We start from the raw sequence: 23,706 nt of genomic DNA on the forward strand, positions 1-23,706 counted from the left end.
GCTGAACAAGACAGGAGGAGGAGGAGGAGGGATGGGCTTAAATCAGAGAGTTACTGCCTGGCTCTGTCTGCCCACCTTCTGTCCATTTGTCTGTCTCTTTCTTTGTCATAGACATACACACACGTACAGAGAACTGGCTGGAGTCCTTTGTGATAGTGTCACCATGACGACATATAGCAACATGAAGATTGCTGGGAGGCTGGGCGTTTTAGCAGCAGCAAGCAGAGGGGAGTTGATGTTGGCTATTTGTTTACCTAACAGGGTGAACTGCAGCTGCATCAGCTCACCTGAACACACCTGAACACCAGCCAACATCAAAACACAGCAGGAACAATGGGTCACAGCTAACTGAAAAATCAAATACACACCAGGATAACCACATTGTGAGCGCCACTGTATTGCTAATGAATATCCAATAATGTTTCTAGGCCCTGAAGCGTCGGCTTTGTGCAGCTTTGCTGAACTGTACTAACCAGTTTGTCTTGGAGCCTTGTCAAAAGGCTTGTCATTGGGTTTCTGGGACCGTGTCATGAGATGACAATAACCTGAAAGGTTTACACCGTTTGACGTTTCACTGCTGTTGCAAAAAAAAAAAAACAATGCATCATTACACAATGCATCATAAACAACTCAACATGGCCTCCATTAGAATATGCTAAGACCCTATAAAAATGGAAAAGAATTACAGAAGGCCTTGAGTGCCAAACTGGTTTGATATGCTACAATAACTGAAGATAAATCTGTTACTCATCATTTATCACAGTTATTCAGCTAATTCAGCAGAGACACAACAAACACTGCACACACAACATAAAATAATGCGCCCTCTGACAGCCCTCTGAGTCACCTTTAAGTCTGACAGAGACCCTCATGTCAGTCTGCAACTCTCAGCCACTAGAGGTCAGAGGTTACCAGAGAGGGTTTCTGTTCACCAGATGCCTGAACTCTTTCAGACACAATAGCTCACTGTGTACGCCTGTGTGTGTATGTGTGAGCAAGGAAAACAAGGCAGCAGTCTGTCAGTTTCTTTTAAAGTATATTTAGCAAGTGTGAGCACTTGATCAGTGCAGAGTCAGACATCTTGCACTTACTGCTGCACTGATTTCGTTTTTTTTTTTGTTTTAACACACACATTGGCACAAAACAACTGTTAAATTATGCCTCTGGTGTCCTCAGACCTTGGTGCTATCAACAAAGCAGTTTGCTCAGTATGTGCCGTGTCTACCGGGAGTAACTGCTCTGGCTGGTTCTTGTCTCCTCAATTGCTAGATTAGTGTGTGTTTACAAATGTCAGCCATAGCTAAATCTGGCAGGCAGCTGCTCCATGTTAGGCAATAGATTCATTTCACTTAACCCACTTTCCAGTGTTCCAAGTTCAAATAGGGAGCCTGGTTACCTGCATTCCTCCTTTATGGCCAGACGCTCCCCTCGATCTGTCAATCAGTGACAGGCATGGAGAGACATGCTGAGAGTTAAAAACCAATAAGGTGGTGAAACAGAAGTCAAAAGTTCATTTTGAAAATCTTTTTAGTGATCATACCACGTTCATCACTACTGCCTTGGAGAACTAGTGTTTTGAAATCTATCTATGTTGGAGGGCAACATCACTCTTGAAATATGCAACTGATTGTTTTGACTCCCTCTAAAATCTTAAAATAACTAACATTAACTCTGTGTAACTGCATAATTGTCAACATCGACACCATAAATACCAGATAGATGACATTTGTTGCACTGTTAGGTATAATCATCCAGGATTTGGTAGAAATATGTAATCCCAAAGTTCCTCCCAGTACAGTACTGAAGCATTTGGACTAATCACCTGAAAGATTTTCTCACATGAAGGGGGTTTTCTCACTAGACCTGTGATGGCTGCAGGCATTTTCTATTGTTCTTTACTGCTCTTTGGAAAGGGCTTTATCCTGACTAGTCCACAACCGCATAAAGAGACACATCTGTCTTTTGTTTCTGGCCAAAAGACATGCCTGCAGGGTGTTGAAAGAGTGAGTGAAGTTCCTCAATATAGGAGTAGAAGGACAAGAGAGTGAAAAAGTTAAAGAATAATGGAAAGAGACATGTAGAAAAAGAAGAGAGAGAGGGAAACGAGTGGATTTGAGGGCCTAGGAAATGTTTGTCATTTCCCTCAGTTCCTGTACATTCCAGCTGCTTCGCCAGGCATAAACCTGAGTATTAGCCCTTAATGCTAAAGCTAACACGCCCACACATCTCACGCATGATTTCACTGCACTCATTTCCCACAGCATTGCTCACACACTGACTGAGACTTAGAGAAGACTAACTCACTGTGTGGAGTGACACATCACATGTGCCGGCATTGACAGCAAGGGCAACTGTATCAAGATGTGGGCTCCCTAAAAACAGAATCATGTAGTTGGGTGAGAGCAGTTAGTCATGGATTTGAGACTGAGCTGTGAATAGATCTACGTATATCTCAATTTGTAAATTCTTAAAATGCCAAACCATGGAAATACAGAAAGCATAAGATGAAAAGAAAGAAAAGCCTTAGTAGTGGTATTTATGTCCTGAAGTATAAAGTATCAGTCACTTAGGGTAGCGTCTGGTAAACCCACAACAACACAGCAGTATTGCCACCGCAGTGTCTCCAAAGGCTAAAAACTTCTCCTGATAAAACATGAAAAACTGTCCACAAGCACTGAAAGTGTGTGGAGTTACAGAGAAGTGCAGGAAAACACATACGCAAGCGTGGGGAGTAATGGACATTGGGAGAAAATAACAGACGCACCAGAGAAACAAAAAGACATGAGTCTAACACAGGATGAGCTTTAAGGAGGAAGGCTGAAACACAATGCCAGTGTCATACCATTACATGAAGAATCACTGCCTGCTGCAGCTGCTATTTACATATAAATGCAGCAGAATGTGGTCAAAAGTTCACTTCTCTTTTTCATGGTTTTCATGGAGCACTCTGAGGACTGACTCCAAAAGACAAAAAAAAAAAACAAAAAACAAAAAAACTCATAACTTGATTCATAAAATCACTAGGCACACAAAGTTACAGGAAAGCTGATTGGCAGTTTTTAACAAGCGTTTCAGTTTAATCTCCCAGGAATGCCGTGAAACATCAGTGTCGGATGTTGTTTCACAGTGCTGGGTTTTCTTCATTGCATTCCTCCTGCCTTCCCCTCTGTTTGACGTTCTTTGTCCTGACCACTTGCACATGGAGAGTAAAGGAGACACCGGCAGCTTAATCCACTGCCAGAGGCATGCTAAAACCATCTGGGCCCAAAACCAAACATCAGGACTCCTGTGTCTCCTATATGCGAGGAGGCAGGCAGGGCAGTATGGATTGAGAAAGGGAGATGGAAAGTTAAGAAAGCAAGAGGAAAGTAAGGGGAAAAGAGTGGGAGACAGAAAGGTAGCACAAAGTACAAGAGGGGGCCAAAAGGGGGATTTGGAACAAGAACCAGGCTACGCCATCTCTGTCTTTTGTGGTTTCCAGTCTTGAACTCTGACCCTGTGCATCCTGTTGGAGAAGTGGAGTGAAAGATGAGATGAAAATTACAGGCACTGGCTACATGTATTCACATCTGTGCTTGTCTAAAGTAGTGGGCATTGCAGCTAGCATGTATAAGGATAAGCATAAATATCTGAGAAGATACTACAAAGTTTTTTCTGCTCCTCAGGTATGATTTTTCACACCCCTCTTCGCTGTCTTCCTGTGTGTTTACATCCACTCCCTGCAGAATCTTGTTGGGGAGGAACAATAGGCTCTCCAACATTCCCACTCTCCTGCAGAGAGTTCTCGTTTGTCTCCTGCATTCCTTTCCCCATTCATCTCTTTCTCTCTCTCCCCACTCCTGGACAGAAAAAAAAAACTCTTGTTACACGGGGGAGGGGTCTGGTTGTGTCTCTTGAAAAACCCCCGAGTAGGATCAACCCCATTGAACACAACCTCCCCCTCTCTTCCCTGTTTCTCCTTGTTTTACTTGGTTAGTGAAGCAGCAAAGCTCAAAGAAAGGGCGGAGAAAAAGGAGCTGCATTCTTTCTCTCCCTCTAGCTGTCTCTCAGTGTGTGCTAGGGGTGAGTTGTGGCTTATTTTTAATGACTGGTGAAAAAAAAAGAGAGAGAGAGAGAGAGAGAGGGCTGGGTCTCTTCCTCACCAGCCACCAGTCACACACGGACTCACTTCTAAACACACACACACATTACTGTAGCTGAGTCTGGGACTTTCACAGAGAAGTCTTTAATTTGCACTGGGCCTTGGCCTCCCACACTGCACAGCCCAAACCACCCACTTACAGCCATACACCATTCCTCAGTTACTCCAATATGAACTCCCTCCCCTTCAGAACAGTGAAACAACATGAACCCTCAACCACAGAATATGGCTGTATGGAAAAGTCTAAAGACTTTCAATAATCTGTTAAAAGAACAGAGGAAAAAGCATGAGACCCCACCCCCTCTCAAAAAAAAAAAAAAAACACTTAGAGGAGGTATAACTATCCAACCCCTCTTATGTTTTTCATCCCCTCAGGGATTTGAGTTTGTGGGCCCAGCCCTGCCCAGTTTTAGCATGCAGGAGCCATGAGGATCACCCACACTCAACACTGAGGAAATCCTTTTGGGGCTTTGCTTTTCCTTTGGTCTTTCTGATGACAAAACTGAGACCAGAAAAGAAAAACATAAAGTGAGTATGTCAGTCCCTACCTGACAGATCAGCCACTGTCCATCTGAAGTGACAATAAATTTGTTGCATACAGGTGGACATTTGGGAAAGTAGTCCTCAAAGTGAACCACTGATTTCTTAATTTTAACAGGAAACTATTGAATGTTGATTTTGCGTTGTGGGAGAGAGCAGGAGTGCACTGCCGCAGCCATTCTTTGTGTTTGCAGTAGTCCTGTCAGCTCCTCCCCGTTCCCTTTTCTCTCCCTGTCAAACAGAGAGCATGAGGAGAGGACTAAATGACATTCCCTTACTTGAGCTTCCTGTGTCAAAAGATTTCCAAATGCTATTCTTCCTCCCTAAATGGCTATAATCAAAGCATTCCAGGCAATAACAAGATGGGACCAATTAAGTTGTAAACATAAGTAAGTAAACAGAAACACCTAGCAGCCACTAACCAAAGCTTTAAATCCTGCAGATCTTTCCTGTTGGCTTTTATTCTGTCTCAGAGCATTTACAGGCAGGAAATCACTGCCTATTCAGGCAGTAAAATAAATGATAATTACATATGAGGAATGCCATAATAAAGCAAATTTAAAATAAATATTCAGCAAATGCCCATGAATCAAATCCATCTGTATAAGTAATTCAGGAATCAGAAAGTCATGTTACACATAATTTGAGCCATATTTGGTACTGACAGGTTGGACTAGATTGCACAAATTTGACAGCATGCTTCAAAGAAGTTGGGGCTATGATGACATCTAGTGAAATATTCCATATTGCAAGTCAAAACATAGCTCTTTCCCTTACCTTATATGTAAATCACAGTAACCTGGTTTACTTCAAAATGCAATTTTCAATCTGACATATATTAAGCAAGAAGACAGAAGTTCAGACACATCAGTAACAAATTAAGCTCTAAATATACAAGCTGGAAAATCAGGTCCACAAACATAAAACTTTTTTTTTTTTCCTTTGGTTTTGTTTATCTAATGACTAATGCTCTTAAGCTGACACTGTGCTGTATAAAAGAAGGGTTGAGTATTCTTCCAGGTCTATTTTTCAATGAAAGAGCGATGGTGCAAGTTCCCACTGGCTTGCATTCTCAGACAGTCGTGACAGGATGAAGTAATTACTGAGTGGCTGACACACCAGCATGGCTCGGATTTATCTCCTCCAGGAAGAAAGATAGTCAAATCACAGTTTACCCACATTGAGCTCCTAGTTCAGGCTTGATCCCACAGCTGCAAACAGTGCAGCCACACACAGACTCTTTAACACAGTCACAAGCGTGCACACACACCCACATCCTCAAAGGACTATCGAGGTATGACTGCCAACCACAATTGAGAACGATGTCTTTCTCATTCATATTCCATATGTAGACTGTGCATGTGTTAGGGTCTCACGACATGCCTTGACCCAGCCCTTATTTCCTGTCAAATACACCAACCAGATCCATCAAAGAGAGCAGAATGACAGTATTATGCAGGTGCGTGAAAGAGAGAATTGGAGAGAGAGAGATGACACCAGAATACTGGTTAATTTACACCCCCCTCTTTGAATAATAGTTTCACCTTAGAGGACGGCAGCTTTGATCCACTGACACACAGGTGTATTTCACATGCAGAGGCATACATTGCTAAGCCAGGGCTTTATCTGTCCCTGTAATTAAAGCAGGAAACAGGGAACACTGTGTGTGTTTCTGTGTGTGACTGAGAAAAATATATGGGAGGAGGGAGTGATGGAGTGGAAAGGAGTATTCATATACAACATCCTCAGTTAACATTGTTTGATCTCCATGTCTCTCAGGCACATACACAAAGACAAATGTCATTCATGACTCAGAGGTAAAACATTTCACGCTATTCACTTTCTGCCTGTGCCTTTCTGTCTGTTGCACACACATACAAAAAACTGGTACTGCTGATAACACAGATAAGTGCAGAAAATAACATCTAATAGACTCTGTAAGTTGTCCTATACAGGAACCTACTGTTGTGTTCAAACATCTGAAAATAATTAGGATTTGTTTTAAAATAAGGATGCAGCTCCCTCTGGGGGTGAAAAACTAGAACTGAGAAACCAAAATTTGAATTACTTTCTTTATGGCCATATCATCACCTGTCCTGTTTATTTTTGTTCTTCTGCTTGGCTTTTTATATGGATTACTAAAAATGTTGAATTAATTTTGCAGAGACCACAGAGGAATTTGGAGGCATATGAAAGAGGGAAGATGAAAGAACACAACTAAATAAAATGTCAGAGTGAGAGAAATACTAAAAAAATGGAAAGCAATTCTGATCTGTTTAGATCTCATATCATAAACTATATAAACAGAATAAAAAGTTATAGCAAAGAAATATTCTGAACAAGTGAATAGTAGATTATTTTGTTTGACTACATTTTAACTTTGAATTATCCGGATATTTAATTCACCCAACTAAGAGACATGAGTTGAAATTCAGTACGAATTACACTGCTAGTGTTCAAAATCACAGAGGTACAAAAAGCCACATTACAAGGTGCTAATTATTGCACCAAACCACTTCAGAACCACTACAGATCTATACACTGTAACATTATTATACATTGTACCTTAAATCATCCATGTATGTACTGTCTCTTTTCCAAGAACCTGCACTTACATTCAGAGCTTTTAAAAGCATAATTATAACCATTACCCCTTCAAAGACCCTAAGCAACATGACTCAATTAGCCTTTGTATTGTGTTAGTCATTTTCTGTGTGACCATGATATATGATATGCAATAACTGAGTGGGTTTATGCACTTAGAGGGAGCAAAATACCAGCAGTCTTGCCACAGTACTGTATGTAGATCTTTAAGAAAATATAGAATCAAGTACACCAACATTTTCTGCTGGTAAATGTAAGATTACAAACTAATTTAAATGTATTTATTTATTGATGAAAATATACTGACAGGTAAAATAGTAGATAAAATAGATAGTGTCCCTTTAGGGTCTGTTTATACTGTATGTGTCTGCCAATAATACATTTCATGAGATGCACGTTTGAGCTAATTCACAGAACAGGAACATTCCCCCTTATTAGAATCAGTCACAATGCACCTTAGAGCAAGTCATCAATTTTGGACACATTTCTCAAACCTCTAAAAAAAAATGTATAGAACATTGTATAGACATATGCTTGACACATTATGAGAACATGTTCTGAAATGTTGCTAGTACAGACTTATAAACAGAAATAATGACTATCTGTGTTGGGGCTATGACAGTTCAACAGAAACCCAGTAATTTTGCTCAGCATGACAAAAGCAAGTGTAATTGTAAGAAACAGCTGACATTTGCATGCAATGATTTGCATACTTGCCCAAAAGGAATTGTAATTTGTTCAAAACAAGGAGTAATTGCACCTGTGATGTTGTGCATTAATGACTACATGATGTGGTGGTTTAATTGGTAGTTTTTAGAAATGCAATTCTGATCTGAGAAATGCACCAAAGCAACAGTAACTTAACACATAAGTTACTTATGTGTAAGTAATGTATTCACTCCGTGTATACAGGTTTTTGTTGCAGTACTGTTGAAATATAATAAAAATATTAGATATATACTGCTAATTTATTATGAATCACTAATTCATTCATAAATTATCAGTGGTGTGGTTTATTACTTGATAATAAATTAAACAACTGGCACTGTGATTAAGACATTCCTGGATTAATGTGATAACAGCTGACCCTTCCCTTGCACATACTCAGGATGGCCTCTGTTAATTACATGGTACTAACATAATCCCACATAACTATGGCCTAACTGGACCAGTGGTGACGTGTGTGTACAGTGCTGTACGTGTGTGTGTCTGTGGCATGTTGATCTCAGCAGGGTCTTAGGGCTTGTCTGAAAATAGAAAGCTGAAAGCTGGTGGGTGAGCAGGCAGACAGCATAACTGGCATCAGTGGCATGCAGGGGGTGCATGACTCACTCAAACACAGATGGTGAGTTAGAAACACTGGGGCACAGACTGCATAGACTGTCACACAACAGTGTGTCAGGGGCCCTATCTAACCAAGCAGGTCTAGTTCTGGTAAGTGACATCAATGATCTCTATTCCTTTAAAGCCTGTGAGGCTTAGTGTCTTTTACCCCTGTCAACAACTTTCACTCTAACGAGCAAAGAGGTTCGAGGTGAATTCCAGCTCCAGAGGGACCCGCAGTTTGACCTAAATAACTGGACCCTGCAGGGGCGTGTTTTGCGATGCTGGGCAAGGCGTTGCTCTGTGTGATGCAGGCCGCACCTGTCAGCCCCCCATTAGGCTCATGATATCAAAATAGACTGGGAGTTGGAAGGTGATAAAGATTTCCTGGTTACCAGGAGCAGTGGGGAAATTAAATAGCATGTAGGTTAATCTAAATATGCTCACAGTGCTCGGTTTGATGGCTGAAAGTTACTACCAGTGTCAAATAGGCTACACGGGTATTTTATTAATTTTCTGGTATCAACCAGTCATTTAGTGTTGAAATGTCACAAACACTTAATTTATTATATTCCATGTATATTTTTGATCAGAACATTTATTTCATCATTAATTGGTCTTGTCACTAGTTTGTACCCAGTGTTTAACCTTAACAATTGCAAAGGTTTCTTTTCTTCTTTTTCATTTGCAGCATGAATAAGCAGAAAGTATGGGACAAGCCCAGAAAGACCCAGTGTCAAGCGACTGACAACAACACAACTTCCGGTTAGCCCTAACAGTAAAGCACAGCTAAGAACTTCAAAAATAACTTGTTGGCCTAAAGTTGGTTATCCAATTCACTTTTTGGACACTTCATGAGAGTTGAAATATTTTTATTCAAATAAAATCAGAGGAGTTTCAATTCCAATATGTTCCGTCCAGTTACATTTGACAACTTGTTGCTACTTCTCTGACAAATCAGACTTTTATTTTGAAGGCAGCGTCGCCCAACTTGATTAAGTCGCGTCTCTTGCCTCTGGTCTCCATCGGTAAATCATGCCTCACTCAAACAGAGAAACACAACAGCAGCTTGTACTCACAGAGGCGAATCCAGTAGTCGCACATGCCAGTTAGCGCACTGTACAGACGCTGAAGTAACGTCATGAAAACTGCGCTAAGTTCTATCAACACTGAGCTCAGTCGCCTCTCCTTCTTCCCTTCTGTCTGTCTGACGATATTGGATCTTATATCAGGATGTGGACGCGCCTTGATCGCACACCCGCCCCACACAAACACTTAATATTCCGAGTCAGCGGTGGATGGGACAGTCCTGTTCCTGTCAGGACCAGTTATTAGGGTCTTAATAACTATGACTTTCTAAGAGTCTGTGTTTGTTAGTAATGTAGTAATGTTTTGTAGACAGTTTCATTACTGGTGATTTTTCCAGATTTCCCTGTAAAAACTATGAAACATCAGTTCAGTTGCTCAGTTAATTTCTTTTGCTATTAAAAGTAAATCCCGGGGCCAAGATTTAAACCCTACCCACCAAAGTATTTTTTCTTTATTTCTTTATTCATTCGGCCATCAAAGAGCTTTTTTATAGATGCTGGAGCATATTTGCTTATAAGCTGTATCTGACGAAATGGTGGTTGTAATTATATTTCACAGATGCTCTCCCTATGCTCTCTGGTCTGTCATCTTGGTAAATACTAAGTCTCTTTATACCAGTTTTTGCTCAAAATAGTCAAATTATAAAACTGTCTAATCCAAATCAGAATTAAGTTTTTAAAAGCCCCACATGCTTGAATCTGTACTGTATTATTATTGATTAGACTTCCTTACAAATTCCTTGGCATGTGTAAGTTTAAGTGTCAGTGGTAGTCATTCCCTACATAACAAATAAATTGTTTGATATGTAGCAATGAGTCGTTTTGTTTCAAAGGTTCCTACGTTCATCGTGGACAAATGTGGGTAAGAAGTTTTCTTCAGAGGGACGTTAAAAAAAACAATTGTAAAGCTCTATCATGCTATCTTTGGAGTAATTAAGTAATTATACAAAAAAAAAAAAAAAAAAACAGCAGATGGTACTGCTTCACTGACTTTAATAGAAAAATATTCAGCCAGAACGATGTTCCTCATATTTTCAGAATGTCGAATGACTGCCACCTTGTGGTTAAGCCTGAAGTCTGGTTGAGAGTGATTACATTCAGGGGTATGAAAACCCCAAGCTAATGCCTGTAATGGTCCTCATTAACGATATTTCTTTACAGTAGGGCTTAGTGTAGAGTTGTGATCCCATTCCAGAGGTCACTGTGCACTTACATTACATAAGACAGTTTTTATAACACTAATTTAGATCTGAATCTAATACTTTATATCCTTGTCATATAAATGCACTTTCAGACCAAATGATCATGGCTATATGCATTAATAAGCAGACTGCACTTTATTCATACAGGCCTGGGGATTGCTTACCTTCCTGACCTTGCTGTGAACTTATTCTCTGTTAACAGACACAAGCAGCAAGCAGATGGTCAAACCCACAGAAACTGACTGCAGCAGGACCATCAGCTGTGTCAGACATAATGCTGGCACAAGAACCTCGACACATATCAAAGAACACACATGGCGTCCAAAAACTGCAGTTATTTTTTTTTTGCTTTTATAATATTTGAATCAATCTGACATATGACAAACAAATTTTAGCCTTGCTTATACAAATCTGTGTTGGCTGGTGAGGTGTGAGGGGAAATCTAGTCAAATGTTCAGCTTGATCCTGATTTGCCCAGACTTTAGTGGTCTGTAGCCCTGCCACTCTTAGTTAGCACACTGATAAATCCAGAGATATTTATTTTGACAAGCTATCTCAGAAAAAAAACTCTTGGAAAAGTGCCAGTATTGGCAGTGACTGTTGTTAATTGGGTCAAGCTGTCTGGTAGTTTTAATCCATTCACTCACACAGCTACTGTAAAAACTTAAACACAAAGATGCAATGTTGTTGTACATTGGGCCCCATGGGGGCAGTGTTGTACACACTTTAGTTCAGCCTGTGTAGCACTGGTAATACGCAGGGTCCTAGTAGTTCAAAATAGTTTATGTTTGTTCAACACTGACTTTGTGTTAGAACAAATTCAATCCCGGACCTGCAGAAACAACATGAGAGCACACTTACTGAGAAAAACAGCGACTCTCCTCAAAAGAAATGTGTTTAAAAATCACTAGATATGTTGCCAGTGGATTTTAAAAAAAAGTCCCCAGAATTGATAATGACAACGAACAGCAGGTGTGCAGATAAGTGTGGGCGTTCACGTGATGCAGGTTGTGGGAACTTTAAGGTAACTAGAGGGCAAATGGGAGTGGCACAGTCTGTCATGACAGGAATAAAAAACAACACCAACAAAAGGCAGGTAAAATAATGCAAAACAGTTACTTGGATCTCTCCAAAGGTGGCTAATCAGCATTTCAACAATTACACATTATATCTCGTTTGAGGTGTAAAAAAAAAAACAAAAAAAAAAACAAATTTGAAAAACAATAATCCATTTAAAAACAAGCCTTTATAGTAACTGAAGTTAGTCAGTAGCGTCATACAGAGTCTACTGACAGGAGAATTATATCATTCTAACACTGGTTGATTGTTATTATCCTTTTCCTGACTTTACCTCACATTTAAATTATTGGTGTCACAGTGTTTGATTTCATAACACTGTTTTATAAATTTGTTATTAGATGTTAAATATTTGTTTAAACGATCTTGGGTCTTATTGTGTATCTAATTGATGGTAATCGAGCAATGTTCAGTTTTGCCTGGGTAATAAGGGTTACAGCCAGGGTATTTGAAGTAATATCCTGTAAAATGACTACATAACTTTTCAATACTTTAGGTGCATCTTAAGGAATGCCTCTGTTTGGGGCTGTAGTAAAATCACAGCTCACAGGACCTCTGAAAGATTATGGCTGTGAAAATGAGGCTGGATAATTGACAGCAGGTCAGTGATCCAGGGGAAACTGAGGGAGAGATTCAGAGAAACAGAAACTATGGCACATTTCCCACACTTACAATTTGTATGTATCTTCTTTTTTTCCTTTGGGCTGCTCCCTTCAGGGGTGACATCAAAACCATACAACATGGCTGGTCTCACCACTGTCTTGTCCACCTTTCCTTTCATTCTTGCTGACACTCATTTGTCACACATCACACCTGACTCTTTCCTCCACCCGTTCCAACCTGCTTGCACACGTCTCTTCACTTCTTTTCCACACTCTCCGTTGCTCTGGACTGTTTACCCTAGGTACTTAAAATCCTCCACCTTCTTCACCTCTACTCCCTGTAACCTCACCGTTCTACTTGAGTCCCTCTCATTTACACACATGTACTCTGTTTTACTGTGGCTAAGCTTCATTCCTCTCCTTTCCAGAGCAAACCTCCACCTCTCTAGATTTTCCTCCACCTGCTCTCTGCTCTCACTACAGATGACAATGTCATCTGCAAACATCATGGTCCACGGAGATTCCTGTCTAACCTCATCTGTCAGTCTGTCCATCACCACAGCAAACAAGAAGGGGCTCAAAGCCGATCCTTGGTGCAGTCCCACCTCCACCTTGAACTCCTCTGTCACCCCTACAGCACACCTCACCACTGTCTTACAGCTCTCATACATGTCCTGCACCACTCGAACATACTTCTCTGCCACTCCAGACTTCCTCATACAAAACCACAGCTCCTCTCTCGGCACCCTGTCATATGCTTTTTCCAAATCTACAAAGACACAATGCAGCCCCTTCTGTACTTCTCCATCAGCATTCTCAAAGCAAATATTGCATCTGTGGTTCTCTTTCTTGGCATGAAACCATACTGCTGCTCACAAATGCTCACTTCTGACCTCAGCCTATCTTTCACTACTCTTTCCCATAACTTCATTGTGTGACTCATCAGCTTTATTCCTCTGTAGTTTCCTCAACTCTGAACGTCTCCCTTGTTCTTAAAGATGGGCACCAGTACACTTCTCCATTCCTCAGTCATCCTCTCACATTCCAAGATCTTGTTAAATAGCCCAGTCAAAAACTCTACTGCCACCTCTCCTAAACACTTCCATACCTCCACAGATATGTCATCAGGACCAACTGCCTTTCCACTCCTCATCCTCTTCAACACCTTCCTCACTTCATCCTTACTGATCTTTGCTACTTCCTGCTCCACAGCAGTCACCTCTTCTATTCTGTGCTCATTCATCAACTCTTCAAAGTATTCCTTCCATCTTTCCATCACACTTGTGGCACCTGTCAACACATTTCTATCCCTGTCCTTAGTCACCCTAACCTGCTGCACATCCTTCCCATCTCTGTCTCTGCCTCGCCAACCTGTACAAATCCACCTCTCCCTCCTTAGTGTCCAACCTATCATACAAATCCTCATACACCTGCAAAAAGGATGGAAAAAAGGTGTTTGGCCTTTGCCACCTCTACCTTCACTTTACGCTGCATCTCCCTGTACTCCTGTCTGTTCTCTTCTGTCCTCTCAGTGTCCCACTTCTTCTTAGTTAACCTTTTCCTCTTAACACACTCTTGAACTTCCTCATTCCACCACCAAGTCTCCTTATCTGCTTTCCTCATTCCAGATGACACACCAAGTACCCTCCTACCTGTCTCCCTGATCACTTTAGCTGTAGCTGTCCAGTCATCTGGAAGAACCTCCTGACCTCCCAGAGCCTGTTTCAGCTCCTCCCTGAAAGCCACACAACACTCTTCCTTTTTCAACTTCCACCACTTGGTCCTCTGCTCTGCCCTTGTCCTCTTCATCTTCCTCAGCACCAGAGTCATCCTACACACCACCATCTTATGCTGTCTGGCTACACTCTCCCCAGCCACTACTTTGCAGTCACTGATCTGTTTCAGGTTGAAACATCTGCACAAGATGTAATCAACTTGTGTGCTCCTGCCTCTACTCTTATATGTCACCCTATGCTCCTCCCTTTTCTGGAAAAATGTGTTCACTACAGCCATTTCCATCCTTTTTGCAAAGTCTACCACCATCTGTCCTTCTGCATTCCTGTCCTGCATACAAAACTTACCCATCACATCCTCTTCACCTTTGTTTCCCTCACCAACATGTCAGTTGAAGTCTGCCCCAATCACCACCCTCTCACAACTAGGGATACCCTGAATCACCTCATCCATCTCCCTCCAGAATTTCTCCTTCTCTTTTAACGCACATCCTACCTGTGGGACATGACCACTGACAACATTCAACATCACACCTTCCACTTCCAGCTTCAGACTCATCACCCTATCTGACACTCTCTTCACCTCCAAAACATTCCTAGCAAAATCCTCCTTCAGGATAACTCCTACTCCATTCTTCTTTCCATCCACACCATGATAAAACAGCTTGAACTCTGCTCCTAATCTATAGGCCTTGCCACCTGGTCTCCTGAACACACAAGATTCTTTCTTCTCTCCATCATATCAGCCAACTCTCTAATTTTCCCTGACAAAGTCCCTACTCTAAGTCCTACACTCCTGCCCTTCCTCTTCTCTCTTTGCCTACGAACATGCCCTCCTCCTCTCCTTCTTCGCCCAACAGTAGTACAATTTTCACTGGCACCCTGTAAGTCACCTGTGGTGGTCGTTGTTAACCCAGGCTGCAATCGATCTTGTATGGAAGTCATATTTCTGATTCGCATGTTTGATTTGGCCTAAATTTAACGTCGGATCCCCTTCCTGATACAACCCTCTGCATTTACCCGGACTTGGGACCAGCACATGAAGACACTGGATTGTGCCCCCCTGTGGTTGCAGTTTACAATTTGTATGTATAATCTTTCCAATTGAAGGTCAAGTCTCCCTTTCATTGAAACAACAGGTTTATCTCCCTACATACCTAACTGCTGTTGAGAAAAGGCAGGACACCAGCTTTCAAGTAAGGCCAAGGAGTAGAAAGACAAAGCAGAGTGAAGAGGTGATGAATATGTTAACAGGAGACGACATGGGGTGGAAAAGCCAAGGCTTAGAGGCTGTAAAATCCTCACATTAACCGATTGCAATGGATTTTCCCAAGCTTTAGAAAGAGGATCTGCTCCAGATTTTGTTAAACCAATCCAAAGGAGCTGATGTCTAGGCCAACATGTCTGTCCGAGGTAATACTAATATATGTGTGTGTGAGCGAGTGAGTGAGTGAGCGATTGCCAGTTTGAGTGGGCAGAGAGTCAGGCAATAGCAGCCACAGCTACTTGACGTTCAAAGAGAAGAGATCAAAGGACAGCTCTGTACTTTGGTCTCCTTCTTCAGGATTAAAAAGATCATCAATAATAATGGGCTAGAGCAGCACAGAGGGAAAACTGGAGAGGAGTATGAGCGGAAGGTGATAGGTCTCTCCTGTGTGTGTGTGTGTGTGTGTGTGTGTGTGAGTGTGAGAGTGATATTTTGGTGGTTTGCCGCAGAGACAAGTGGGAGCAGAAACCATAAATGAGGGGTGCTTTTCTGGAACTGATGTTTGAACTATCCATCAGAAACATCCTGCAATATTCACCACAACAGCATCTTCACACTTTGGACTACTGGTAAATTTCCTGCAAAAGATATGAATGCATGCATGCATGTGTGTAGCCTCTGCATTCTACTGAACTGTGATTGTTTACTGCGCAGGGAGATACTCTACCATCAGTTATCTATTGCTTACATTGCAGTTTCTGTGAGAGCAAAGAGAAAAGCAAACCATAGAATGAACGATTCAAATCTGTATATAAGAGCTTTTTTAAAAGGTAATGTGCATCTGGGCATTGAGCAGCTCACACTACTCAGTGGCAGAATACAGTAATGTTACAGTGCATCGCCACTGTATATCCAGGTTACACTACATTCATGTTATCTAAATATATCATATTTCATATATTTAACTATATATTTAACTATAACTGGGCACTGTGATAATGTTATGTTAGCCACACAATGACTAACAAAACAGAAAATGATCACAGTGATTATCTATGATTTCACCAAGATTACGTAACTAACAAATTCTCATTTGCAAATTACCCAGGACAGGTTACATATTTTTGGCTGCTGGTCATGAACATCAATTTTGAATTTACCTGTACGTACCATACTGAAAATCCTCCATTATTGCAACTGTATATATTAAGTCTTCAATAAAGGAAATTTCATTTTCTGCATTCACACTTTTTTGTGCAGTGAATGAACATGGTGAAATATTTCACAAGGATATTGCCACAATCAAAAACAGCATCAGGTCAGCGGGAATCCATTAATGCAGTGGTGCCCTACAGATCAAGGTTTTTTTATTTAGTGATCACGGCGTGTGTGTGACCCTTCTTTAAAGCAGCTTTTTTGATATCCACTAAACAGGAAACGGCAGGCAAACTGCCTATGCTGTGTTCATTTTACACAGCTGCTGGGATCCCAGCAGAGACTGGTGTGTAATAAACTTTAGATCCCTTTGTGCCCAGTCCTCCATTACAACTCATTCTATTTATACGGGAGGTCAGTAGAGGAGCAGGATCATATTAATTTAGCAATGTGCATGAGTATTCAAGTATTAGGAGCTTTAACTTAAGTGAAAGCAGCAAAACAACAGTGTAAAATATCCGACAAGTACAAGGCTCCTACATTGCACTCAAAATCTCGCTGCAGTACAAAAATATTATGGGCAAAAGGAAATATGATTGTTTGTGAGTCACTATTGTGATTGTAGCACTGTTAAATATTACTGTATTATTATTACTGCTTCATTAACGAGGAAATGCATGTTGTAGTTGGCCATGTTTGAGCTACTTGTAACCACATTATATATTGCTAGGTAGTTTCCATAAGTGCTGTACTTTTTATCATTACAGTACATAAATGTACTCAGATGCATTACACTGGTGCAAGCAAGATTTACAGCTGTATTCCTGTGCTGCCCCCGATCTTCATACATTTCAACATGCAAATAGATTTACAACACAGATAAATATAGAACAATTAGTTCAGACTTTTAAACACCCCCAAAAACGTGGTTATTCAGTTTTTCAAGGGTTGTTAATTAAGGTTTTGGGGAGTTAATTAAAGGGTCTTAGCCCAAGTGCAAAACCTCTTCCTCTCACATTGTGTAAAAATCAGACACTTGCAATTATGGTAACTTTTTTTCTATTCTTCTTTCAAGTGTCCCTCTCTTCTTCTGATATTTAATCACAGTCATCCCACAGGAGCAGAAAAAGGAGAGGGAGCTAATTAATTAGAGTGAATGACAACTCTGTGGTGAAGACCTTAAAAGGTGATGAATCGTGCAGTAGTACAACTATGAAACCAATCTTAAGCAACTCTCTACCAACCAAAATGAACAGCTTTTCACACTGCTTTATAATATATCACTCAAATCCACTCAAATCCACTCAACTTGGCTCAGTTGCAGCTGATTTCATGATGCAATAAAGTTGGCAGCAAATGAAGGTCAAAGGTCAAAAGACACGCTGATGCATGAACCTGAACCATCTAGGAGAGCTACCTAAGACACCATTTAGAAAGGGCAGCTGCTTTCCAACAGTTACTTGATAAATGAGGGTTAGGGTTATCAATCACAGTAACAAGTCACATGACGTAATAACTGTGCACCAAAGATTAAACGCAGCAAATCATTAAGCATCCATGAATGGTAATGAGCCACAGTTGCTACCTACTATGAGCATGTTGGTTTATGACCTATGTCGTTTTTGCACATTATCAAACACAAACCATTGTTTTTGCCACCGTTATTGTTTGAATCAGTCACTTCTTGCTGCTGTGACCCCAGGCTGTCATCACGCCCCCAAGTGATCCGGCGTCCTCACAGGACGCTGATTGGTCCTCACCACTGTTGGCTGCAAGATGGATCCTCAGGATTCTCAGGAGTTTGTAAACTCACAACTCTCAAGAGAACCCAGCAGCTGTGCATGTAACAGAAGATGCTGAAAGCCAATCAAGTTGAGCTATGCCACCCAGTGGGAGGACGGCCTTGATTTGAAGCAGCAGCATAATGTTGGTTCATCAGTGACCATGCAGCAGACTCTAATCTCTTCAACAACACCTATTTATCATGTGAGAAACTGTGCCAAACCTGGATGTTCACTAGGTTGCCAGCAGCTGTTAGGCAACTAATGCAGATGTGTGCGCTATGTTCCACACACTTACACATGTTCCTCTAAGAGTAACAGTTTAAATGTGTTTGTTTGTGGTTTATAGTCTCTACAGTGACCAACCTTTGCACTGAAAATTATGCAGTATTTCTCATCAGTCTACTGACCTTTCAGTGTACATCAACTGTAAATGCAATTTTTCTTGTTTCAAACTAGGCAATCTGTCTCCCAGTCGGAAAGATGAAAGCTAAAATGATCTGATAGCAATATATCATTTGCAAGGAGTCCAGATCAAGTTGAATTAAAATATTGTGAAGAACTGTGTCTGTCGGCCCAGATTTAGACCAGATTCAATCTATTGAATATGTAGGCACTAGAGAGATGAAAGGAAGAGAAAGAGTGTACGTTCAGTGCAGCAGCAGCATACGTAGCACAACAGAGCGGTTATATTATATTGAGTTTAGTCTGTACACTTCACTTGATACATGGACTTCATTATCTAATCCTTCCCTTGGGGAAGAATCTCCAAGTGATCTTATCTGTCTTCTTTTATGGATAGATAAGTACAACTACACAATAAAACAATCAAAAATATCCTCCATGGCCCCAATTTCATTTTTAGCTTAAAATGTCAATATGAGAGAGAGAATAAAACACTAGGGTGCCACATTTTTAATAATTTCATTAACTGAATATAGAAATTGTAGTTTTGGTGATGCAATTAAAAAATGTTTGCTCAGAGTCTTTGGGAAGCCCTTTGAATTTGTAGAACTAGATTTGCCATTCTTCCAATTTGCAGTAAATGTGTTTAATTAGCCACTCCTAACCTTGTCAGATAGGACTGCAGAAATGCTGTCTTTTAATGGCCGTAATTAAACAAGAATGGAGAGAGCCAGTGTGTGTCAGATGACGGTGACTCAACATGCACAGTGTGAGGGAATGATGTTTGGATTTGCAGTCGGGAACCAGTGCTGGATGCCAGTACCACTCAGCATCAATACTGCATGTGGTACTGCTGGAAAGCCAAGCGCTCCAGACCATGAGGCACAGAAGAGGGCTAAAATAAGACCCAGCAGCCACTGAGCTTTACAGCTTGAATAAGCTTATGTGCAAACAACAGTTTTGTACTCACCATATTGGGGTCAGATGAATAATATTGTAGAGGGTTTGGGTCTGATTTTTCAAAGGGAAACTAGTTCATGATAAGCTAACCAAGTTAACCCTTTCTCAGTGATAAATTCTCAATGTAAGCCAAGTTTTCAACCTTGTAGAAATATAAATGAAAGAATTTGATTTGATGGCTATAATGTCCAATCATAGAATAAATCTCTGTTTACACTACTAACTTGCCACATGACAGACTCACATCAGACTCTTTTGTCATCATCTAGATGTCTTTGGTTTGGTTTCCTGACTTTGCTTATAAGAACTGTTTCCACTTCTGTAATCTACTCCCTAGTACTTTGCCAGATTGACCACTGAACCTTGTGGAATTCACCTTCTTATTTTCCTTGTTTTGCGTCTTGTTTGGATTATTTACCTGACTTCATTTGGATTTTGAACTTGGCCTCACATCTGTTCCACTTTAGATATGTTGTTTGGTTTGGACTCCCTAATTAACATGTTCCTGATTTCCATTTGGATCCTGTTTAACCTCTGGTTCAACCTACTCAGTATGGTTTAACTGGACTTACAATAAACACTGTGTTTTGAAATGAAATGTGCTACTACATCTAGCCTGTCTGTCTCATGTCTTAGCAATTAGCTCCTATTTTGTTTTTGTGTGCCGATCCTCAGATTAATTGTGACATTATGGTATGGTCCATATGGACTAAGCATATGTTAAAAAGTGCATGGACTTTCCTGTCTGGAAAAGGCTGCATGAAATCCTGTGTGTGCACATTTCTCTGTTCCTCATGTGGCTAGCCATCTGGTTGCTCCTGTTCCCCAGTCAGCTCCATGTACAGCTAGTATCAGGCCTGGTTACCATCCTCTAGTCTCCTGAACACAAGCATCCAATCTGCTAGCACCCCTCCAGCTTCCTGGTGAGCCTTGTCAGGCCGACTTGCCCCTCTTCAGCTTCCGAGCCAGCTAGCTTTGAATTGGATGTGCTAGTCTCATTCCGTCTCCAATTTACTGTGTCTTACCTAATTCCTAGACAGCTAGTCTGCAGCTCACACCCTGGATTAGCCTTTGGGTGTTCATGCTGCTATGGAACTGAGCAAACTCCAGTCCCCTCCTGGATAGCATCAGGCTTGCGAGTCTCTAAAGTGCTTCATCTACAAGCAGCACCACACCTGCTAGGGCCTGCATCCCAGATAGCTAGCCACCTTTTTGAGCCCAGCCAGCCAGCCAGCACTAGCACTAGCACTAGCCTCTAACCAGCCACTTCATTAGGTAGTCACCAGCTCCCATTTTGATCCTTTCCCTGAGTCAGCTAACTTCTATTCTGTTCTTGGCCTGAAGCTGGCTGGAATTGGGTAGACCCCTTTCATGAGAAACTGCCAAATTTCTTGGGAGGGTTCTAGGGGTTGGAGTCCTTTGGAAGGAACTCCTCCCCCAAAGTTGTCAGTCTATTCCTAGCATTCCCAAATGTCAGGCCCCCAGAGTATCCAAGCCACAGCCTTCTAGCACCTCTGAGCATCAGCCTCCCATTATTTGAGCCGCCTGGCCACAAAGAGCCTCAGCTGCTCAGTGCTTTGCCTGGTGCTCAGTCAGTTCCTGAGTCAGCCATCCTGACCAATATTTTGTCTGTTCATTAGTCAGCCCCTGGGCCAGGTGTTATTGCCACCATCTTGGCTGCTCCTAAGTCGTCCCCTGGCTTGACTGTTGCAGCCAATGTCTTGTCTGTTCCTTAGTCCACCCCTTGGTTCCTGAGTCTGTTTCTGTGCCCTTTCCTGAGTTGGCCTCCCCCATCAACATTACTTCAGCTTCAGAGCTTGCTCCTGGATCGGCTAGTTGAATAAACCCATGTTCCCCAGCAGATATTGCCAGCTCTGTCTTTAGGAAAAGATCAGCCAAGATTAGCCTTCACCACTAATTTTGCACCAGTCTCCAGAGGGTGTCCATCTCTGTGTCTACTCTTTGGGTGTCCCACCATCACTGCCCTTCTGAGCAGACATCAGATGCAGATATCTTTGCCACCCTCCTGAGCAGCTTTGTCATCTTACCAGTTATTATCCACCAGGGAATATCTGCCTGTCAGTCAGCGTCTTACCCCATCACGGTCCTTGAACTCGTTTGCCATGGGTCTTCAGACTTCAAATTGTCCACCCAGGTTCTCCTGCTCTTCAGTTTGTCAGCACTCTGACCTTTAAGAGATCTGGCTTCACTGTGGGCATCCTGCTCAAGGTCCAGTGGGGTTGCACTTTTGCTGTTGGCTTCCAGCTCAGCGTCATTATATACTGTCTTCCTTTGCCACTGGACTTTCATCCTTCCTCCAGAGGGTGTCCATCTCTCTGACCTATGGCTCCACCTGGAGAGGACCCACCATCAGCCAAGCTCTTCCAAGCATTTGTAACAGACATCTGTGCCAACCTCCTACATGATTTTGCCACCGTCAAAGTTATTACCCATCAGGAAATTTCAGTGAACCCCTTCTCCCAAGTGGGCAGTTTTTCAAAACTATGCTGCTTCTCTACTCTAGGCCATCTGCCCAAGATCTCTGGCTAAACTGTTTCTGGTCATCCTCACCAAGGTCTCCAGATCCTCTGTTCTTCAGGCCCCAAGCTGCACAAAGTCTGTTCTTCAGCACCATGGCCCTCTGCCTGAGATCACCTGTACTCTGAAACTTGCTTCCAGACACCCTAAACAGTAGGTCACTTACAGGCAGACCGTGGTCTGGGTGCGGACCCAAAAGCTGCCCCATACGGACCCGAACGTACAGCCAAAACAGAAGATTATGATTTAAAACCTAACGGGGTGCTTGTATTTCCACCGGCGCTGCTTTTGTAGATTGTACTATAGTGGAAACGCACAAACCAATTGCATGCGAGTTGAGCCATCCCACGTGATACCACTCAGCCAATCAGGTCTGTGCATTCCAGGCGGTAAACATTACAACTCTACAGTGTAAACAGAGCTAGAGGCAAGTTACGCATGAAAAGACGGTACAAAGAAAAAGAAAAAAGGCCATACATGTAGAAAACAAAGGGAGAGAAACAGGCGAGTGAGACGGAGAAAGAGAGAGAAAAATAAGGAACAAATGGCGCCTTCCAAAAAAAGAAAAGTGGACTGCAAAAATAGTGCATTTAATCCGGAATGGACAGACTCATTTCTGGGAAGTATGAACACTAAACCAGTGTGTCTCATATGTTCAGAAACCATTGCACTTATTAAAAGTGCCAATGTGAAATGCCATTATGAGACACAACATAAAGATTATGAATTCATTTGATTTGACAGTCAGGTATTGATTACATGCAAATGTTGATAAAACTACTAGGCTACTTAAATATATATCTAACTAGTTAGACATTATGATCTTCTGGACCTTTGCTTCAAGAAATTTTCTCTAACTGGACCTCTTTAAATTTTAGTTGAATACCCCTGCCCTAAACCAACCCTGGCCCAGACTCCTACTACCCACCCAGTTCTGTTTGAATTCTCTCTTGGACATTCTAAAGGAACTTCTAGGATCCATTTGATAAGCAATGTGTCTGAGGTGTTTTGTCACAATCCCTGCCTCTGCACTGTGCATTCCTGATCCTATTATTTTCTGGACCTTTGTATGAACTGTAATTTTCTCATCCAAGGTCTAAATATCTACTTACCTGTTGGGGAATCCATTTAGACAGAGCCTGTTGTCTTTTCCCTTTTGGATCTGTTGTTCAGTTGGGACTTATTGCATGTTACTGACTTCCTTTTGGCTGCCTGGACTTACAGTAAACCTTTTCCCTGTTTCCCTGCATTTTGTAATAAATTGCGCTACTGCATCTGTCAGCTTGTCTGCTTCGTGTGTCTGCACTATTTCCTCTTCGTGTGCCGATTCTTAGTAGAATCATGATACAG

The 23,706-nt window shown here is 41.6% G+C and overlaps 1 protein-coding gene across 2 annotated transcripts in view; it reads right to left on the reverse strand.

The window, feature by feature from the left end:
* Nucleotides 1-23,706, reverse strand: part of dlgap1b (discs, large (Drosophila) homolog-associated protein 1b) — a 98,234-nt gene that overhangs the window by 12,126 nt on the left and 62,402 nt on the right. The window lies entirely within an intron of this gene.

The sequence above is a fragment of the Mastacembelus armatus genome, chromosome 20 (assembly GCF_900324485.2).
Source record: "Mastacembelus armatus chromosome 20, fMasArm1.2, whole genome shotgun sequence".
In the NCBI taxonomy this organism is placed as follows: Eukaryota; Metazoa; Chordata; class Actinopteri; order Synbranchiformes; family Mastacembelidae; genus Mastacembelus; species Mastacembelus armatus.